This window comes from Macaca fascicularis, chromosome 1 (assembly GCF_037993035.2).
Source record: "Macaca fascicularis isolate 582-1 chromosome 1, T2T-MFA8v1.1".
Lineage (NCBI taxonomy): Eukaryota > Metazoa > Chordata > Mammalia > Primates > Cercopithecidae > Macaca > Macaca fascicularis.
The window spans coordinates 61,726,980-61,734,552 of record NC_088375.1 but is presented as its reverse complement, the minus strand read 5'-3'; the positions used below and the strand labels follow the sequence as shown (position 1 = coordinate 61,734,552).

The window sequence follows — 7,573 nt, the reverse complement described above, 5'->3', positions numbered from 1 at the left end:
AATTTTTTGGAAATATTATGTTTTCTGATTATAAAAGTACTACAAAAATATTTCTGTTTAGTATAGTAGACGAGGTACTACAGGACTGAACCATCTGGTAAAATCAACTAAAATTACTGGATTTTTAAAAAGTCTTAAATGCATTCAGAAGCTGACCAGAAAGTAAAGATTACTTAATGTATTGTATGTCTATTCTAAGGCATCATTGGTTGAAAGATATGCCATTACTTTACTACTAAGAAAGAAACAAAAATGCTATCAAACTATGACATAATGCTTTCTTATAACTTTTTTCTTATAACTTTTATTTTATACTTATGGAAGATCTTGTAGGCATATCTTCTATTTTTTCCTTTCGTTTTTATTTATTTACTTATTTAAAGACAAGATCTTGCTATGTTACCCAAGACTTGAAGTCCTGACCTCAAGCAATCCTCCTGCCTCTGCCTCCTGAGTAGCTGAGACTGTACTACCGCAACCAGCTTATTTTTGTAATTTTATTTTTTTGAGACAGGATCTCACTCTGTCGCCCAGGCTGGAGTACAGTGGTGTGATCATGGCTCACTGCAGGCTGGACCTCCTGGGCTCAAGCAGTCCTCCAGCCTCAGCCTCCCAAGTAGCTGGGATTACAGGCATATGCCACCACATTCGGCGAATTTTGTATTTTTAGAGCAGACGGGGTTTCTCCATGTTGGTCAGGCTGGTCTCGAACTCCCGACGTCAGGTGATCTGCCCGCCTCGGCCTCCCAAAATGCTGGGATTACAGGCATGAGCCACGGCACCTGGCCAATTTTTTTACTTTAGTAGTGACAGGGTCTTGCTATGTTGTCCAAGCTGGTCTTGAACTCCTGGGCTCAAGTGATCCTCCTGCCTCAGCCTCCCAAAGGGCTGGGATTACAGGCGTGAGCCACCACCCCAGCCTGATCCAGCTTATTTTTAATCATATATTACTCTTGAGCATATATTAACAGTAAAATGTAAGTGAAAAATTTGCTTAAGGTATGCTTAAAACTACCTCACATTTAATCTGACTCTTCCACATACAATTCTCTGTGCCATCAAGAACATTAGTAATGTATTATTTCAAAAAACAATCCCTAACATAATGAAAAAAACATTGATACTGGGCTCTTAAGCCTGACTTTGCTATTATGCAGCACTAACCTACTTATGACTTGTTTTAGGAGTGTTGCTGAAAAGTCTGATTCACTATACCATCCCCGCTCCACTAACATTTGATGTCTGGGGTTAAAAGAATGCTCCACTGTTAGTCTCAAGATTTTCTTCCAAGTCACTGACATTCATTCTGCAATGAATTTTGATGCTGCAATTTCGATATTCATACATGCATAAACAATGACATTTATGTAATGGCTGACTGGCTGACAGTGATTGTAGACAGTTTAAGATACATACTGATTTCAAAGATGTTAAAATGTGAAAAATACATTTCAAACAATGAAATATAATAAAGTAAGAATGAAGTGAAATCTAGAAGATATCTACCAAAACTGGAAGAACTTAGGTACAAGTTTAATAGCACTGTGCAGCATGTGGGTTGGAAATGAAAGCCCAGACCCACCTAAAATAGGGAATCTAAAAGGAGATTCCCTCTTCCCCCTATAAAGCTGGGTCCCAAAGAGTTACTCTCTCAGTGTAAGGCAAATTAGAAATCATTCATTTCTCCACCATAATTATCACCACCAGATGACTACAACAGTAATTGCTCATCTCAAAATTTGGTGCTGAGTCGGGAAAGGGAGATTATCTCCTCCAAGAACCTGTAACCACAAGCCAGCCCTAATACAGGTTTGCAGCAGAAACACATATAACCTAACACTATAACCTAAAAAAAATCATAAGCCAAGAATTAGGATTCAAATAGTCCTAGTACAATGATGCCCTCAGATGCTCAAAAGAAGCATGTCCCTTTGGAGGAACTCATCTATCCCAGGCCTCAAGGAATTTCCAAATAAAATGTTTTTTAAAAAGTCAGTAGAGCAATGAAGCAAGACAAAAACAAAAATCACAAAACTGCCAGGAAACAAAGCACCATGAGCAAGAACCAGCAGGAGGCCGGGCGTGGTGGCTCACACCAGTAATCCCAGCACTTTGGGAGGCTGAGGCAGGAGGATGGGCCAGGCATCAACAGTCTTTTATAGGAATAGAACCAAGATTTTGTTTAGTGAGTAATATGCTAAGCTTAAAATGCTTACTGTTAGGGACTGAATTGTGTTTCCCAGCACACCACCTCTCCCTAGTCCCCTCCCCAGACACCACTGAAATTTATATATTGAAGCCCTAACCAATGTGACTAGATTTGGAGATAGGGCTTTTAAGGTTAAATGAGATCATAAGAATGGGGCCCAAATCCAACAGGACTGGTGTCCTTATAAGAGGAAAAGGCGCCAGGCGTGGTGGCTCAGCCGGGCACGGTGGCTCACGCCTGTAATCCTAGCACTTCGGGAGGCCGAGGCGGGTGGATCACCTGAGGTCAGGAGTTCAAGGCCATCCTGGCCAATGTGGTGAAAACCCATCTCTACTAAAAATACAAAAATTAGCCAGGCATGGTGGCAGGCGCCTGTAATTGCAGCTACCTGGGAGTCTGAGGCAGGAGAATCGCTTGAACCTGGGAGGCGGAGGTTGCAGTGAGCCGAGATCATGCCATTGCACTCCAGCCTGGGGGACAAGAGTGAGACTTCGTCTCAAAAAATAATAATAATAAATAAGAGGAAAAGAAACTAGAAATCTTTCTCTTCATGAACACAGAGGAGAAGCCATGTGAGTACACAGGGGCAGCAGCTGTCTGCAAGTCAGGAAGAGCGCCTCACCAGAAACTGAATCTGCCAGAACCTTTATCTGGGAGGTGGAGGCTGTGGTGAGCCACAGCACTGCACTCCAGCCTGGGCGACACAGTGAGGCTCTGTCTCAAAAAAAAAAAAAAATCCAATAAACGAAGATAAATGAAGCATATAAACATATTGGAAATAGATTGAAGTCTCGCTTAGTTAACTATAATGGTAATATAGTACTCACTAAAATAAGACATCTATGACAAATTAGTGAATGTTATTAATGCAAAGTATGTTTGAGATTAGTCATTGCACAAGAAAATTTGAACACCCTGAAATCTTTTTTTATTTTTATTTTTCTGAGATGGAATCTCACTCTGTCACCCAGGCTAGAGTGTAGTGGCACAATCTTGGCTCACTGCAACCTCTGCCGCCCAGGTTCAAGTGATTTTCCTGCCTCAGCCTCCTGGTAGCTGGCATTACAGGCACCTGACACTGTGCCTGGCTAATTTTTGTAGTTTTAGTAGCAATAGGGTTTCACCATCTTGGCCAGGCTGGTCTTGAACTCCTGACCTCGTGATCCACCCACCTCAGCCTCCCAAAGTGCTGGGATTACAGGTGTGAGCCACTGCACCCAGCTGAACACCCTGAAATCTTAAAGTTTATATATGAAAGAAACTTGGTAGAGGTTTTACCAAATTTGACAATAATCTTAAGAAATTACATGGTATTACCAAAAGGAAGTTGTAAAGCTGAAAGAAACTTTTCTAAACAATCAGTAATGAGAATAAATTTCAAACAAGGAGAAAAGATTGATTTATCTTTATATTCATTTAATAGAAAATACTACAAAATCTTGACCAGGCACGGTGACTCATAACTGTAATCCCAGCACTTTGGGAGGCCAACGTAGGTGGATTGCTTGAGCTCAGTAGTTCAAGACCAGACTGGGCAACATGGCATGACCCTGGGGCCTCTATAAAAAATACAAAAATTAGCTGGGCTTGGTGGTGTGCATCTGTAGTCCCAGCCAGTTGGGAGGCTGAGGTGGGAGGATCACTTGAACCCAGGAGGTCAAGGCTACAGTGAGCTGTGATGGTGCCATTGCACTTTAGCCTGGGAGACAGAGTGAAACCCTGTCTCAAAAAAAGAAAAAAAAAAGAAGGAAGGAAGGAAGGAAGGAAGGAAGGAAGGAAGGAAGGAAGGAAGGAAGGAAGGAAAGAAGGAAGGAAGGAGAAAGAAAGAGAGAGAGAGAGAAAGAAAGAAGAGAGAGAAAGAAAGAAGAGAGAGAAAGACTACAAAATATTGTCATATGATGAAGCAATCAGAGTTGCAGGAAGAAAAGTATCACAGAGGTGATTCAGGTAATTAATAAAAATATTATGTTGTTTTTCTGGATTTTATCATTTGTGTTCTTGATTTAAAAATTTTTTAAATTTGTTATGATTTCTTTTTTCACTCTAAATGAAAACTTACTTCTGTGCATAATTTTGTACTTACAATTTTAAAATTTATATTTTCACTCTTTTTAATTTTTTTTTTTTAACAAAAAGAGCCCCCAAATTACATGAGCTTCAGGTCCTACAAAGCCTGGCTCCACTCCTGATGACAGATGAATATGAAAACAAGAGAGCAGAGTATGAGTCTGAGGTGGAGGGAGTCATGGTAGGACAAGCATTTAGAAAGTTTCTTCCATTCTTTGACCGAGAATTGGTTGAAAGGAGTGCTGCGGAAACTGTAACCAAAGGAGGCATTATGCTTCCAGAAAAATCTCAAGCAACAGTAGTTGCTGTTGGATCGCATTCTAAAGGAAAGGGTGGAGAGATTCAACCAGTTAGCATTAAAGTTGGAGATAAAGTTCTTCTCCCAGAGTATGGAGGCACCAAAGTAGTTCTAGATGACAAGGATTATTTCCTATTTAGAGATGGTGACATTCTTGGAAAGTACGTAGACTGAAATAAGTCACTATTGAAATGGCATCAACGTGAAGCTGCCCATTCCACCGAAGTTCTGAAATCTTTCATCATGTAAATAATTTCCATATTTCTATTTTATAATAAACTAATGATAACTAACAACAACAACAAAAAAACCCCACAACATCAGTTAAGGTAAACTTATTAATCATTTCAATAGAAGTTTGAAAATGCACGATAATAAAACTCAACGACCTTCACATTAAAACTAGATCTATTTACTATATCTGGCAGTATGCTATAGTAGGTATATTTCTGCACATCATGTTGGGGCAGAAAAATAAAAATACAAAGTACAGATATATTCTACCTAGAGTTAATCAAACTACAAAGTTTGAGGGAACAGTGCCCACAAGACTATCCTCACTTCTGATACAAACTATAAATTTGGTGGGTCCAAAAACTGCCTTCTTTGATAATTCACAAGACTCACAGAGCTCACTGAAAAGTATTATGCTCATGGTTACGGTTTCTTACAGAGAAAAGATACAAATGAAAGTCAGCCAAGGTGGCTGCGTAAAATGGTGCAGCCGCTATAAAAAACACTGTGGTGGTTTCTCGAAAAAATAGAAATAAAATTACCATGGCAATTCTACTTGGGGTGTATCCAAAATAATTGAAAGCGGGTCTCAAAGAGATACTGCACACCCATGTTCACAGCAGCATTATTCATACTATTTAAAACACAGAAGCAACCCCAAACGTCCACTGATGGAGGAATGGATAAACACAATGTGGTATACACATACAGTGAAATACTACACAGCCTTAACAAGAAAGGAAATTCTGACATGCTACAAAATGAATGAACCCTGAGGACATTATCCTAAGTGAAATAAGTCAGTCACAGAAAGACAAATGCTGTATATTCTACTTATTTGAGGCAGAGTAGTCAAAATCATACAGACAGAAAGCAGAATGGTGTTTGCCAGAGGGTGGAGGGGAGAGAAAAATTGGAAGTTGTTTAATGGGTACAGAGTTTCAATTTTACAAGATGAAAAGAATTATGAAGATGCACGTTATAAATATATTTAATACTGCTGAACTGTATACATAAAAATGGCTAAGACAGTACATTTTGTGTTATGTATATCTTATTACAATTAAAGAATTTGGCCAGGCACAGTGGCTCACGCCTGTAATCCCAGCACTTTGAGAGGCTGAGGCAGGTGGATCACCTGAAGTTGGGAGTTCGAGACCAGCCTGACCAACATGGAGAAACCCTGTCCCTACTAAAAATACAAAATTAGCCAGGCATGGCAGTGGGTGCCTGTAATCACAGCTACTCGGAGGCTGAGGCAGGAGAATCGCTTGAACCTGGGAGGCAGAGGTTGCGATGAGCCAAGATCACGCCACTGCACTACAGCCTGGGCAACAAGAGCGAAACTCCGTCTCAAAAAAAAAAAAAAATTGAAAAAATACAGGATCCCCAGTTAAATTTGAATTTCAGACATACTTATGTTAAAAAATTATTCATTGTTTACTGAAATCCAGATTTAACTGGTGTCCTGTATTTACCTGGCAACCATAACCCCTCCCACTGAAAATAGTAGCTATACACACAAACACAAACATATACACATATAGCCACATACATACCCACACACATCGTCTTCTTAAAGGCATCAGAAGGGACAAGATAAAGAGGAATTATCAAGTGTGATAACTTTGTACTTTGTCAATGAAGAGTGTAATTAACATACTCAGAGATAGGAAAATATGACCAATTCATACAATGAGGAGTGAATAATTTTTTCATACAGACTCACAGACCCACAGAGTTTGCAGCTTCAATTCTACAACTTCAGTCAAGGGTCAAAGTAAACACAGAATACAAAATCTCACTAGATCTGATCTCAAATAGATTTTCCTGTCCAGTGTACACAAAATGTTTTCTTTTTCTTTTCTTTTTTTTTTTTTTTTTTTTTTTTGAGATGGACTCTTGCTCTGTTGCCCAGGCTGGAGTGCAGTGGCACGATCTCAGCTCACTACAACCTCCACCTCCCAGGTTCAAGCGATTCTCCTGCCTCAGCCTCCCAAGTAGCTGGGACTACAGGTGTGCGCCACCACGGCCAGCTAATTTTTGTATTTTTAGTAGAGACAGGGTTTCACAGTGTTGGCCAGGATGGTCTCGATCTCTTGACCTCGTGATCCACCTGCCTCGTCCTCCCAAAGTGCTGGGATTATAGGTGTGAGCCACTGGTGCCCAGTCACAAAATGTTTTCTTATTTGACTTGAACTAACAAATAGGCAAAGTTTCACATAAAGAAAAAAGAGTCACAAACCATATTCTGTCACCTCTTAGCTGACAGAGTATATAAACTCCCATCATGTTGACATCCATAACCAAATGTGCAGACCATAAAATCAGACCCCCAGCTGTTGCTATGATCAGTTGAGAACAGCTTGTAAACTGTGTGCAAATCAGAAATAGAACCAAGTTTAACCAAGAACCAAAAACAAAAATAACAACACAGGGTAGGAATAAAGAAAGAGATGGAGGCTAAAGTTATATTTCCACCTGGGATTCACTCCAGGGACCAATAAAATGGTATGCCTGAGCTTAAATATTCCATAAGGTGCACTTCAAGGATAAAACTCCTTAATTGTTTGAGGTAAGTGTCCATTTGGGCCTTTCAGGTAAGTGTCCATTTGGAACTTCCAGAACAATCAACGTATAATATTTAAAAGGTTTAAAATATGTCTTTTACACAAATAATAGAATGAACCCATGTCAAAAATACATTAACTTATTAATGATAGGACCACAAAACTAATAAAAGTGGTTCCAAGAGTATTGGAGGA

General features: G+C 39.7%; 1 pseudogene; it reads left to right on the top strand.

Moving 5' to 3' along the window:
- Positions 1–3,791: 3,791 nt before the first annotated feature.
- On the top strand, positions 3,792–7,229 carry LOC135968555 (10 kDa heat shock protein, mitochondrial pseudogene; annotated as a pseudogene).
- Positions 7,230–7,573: the final 344 nt, after the last annotated feature.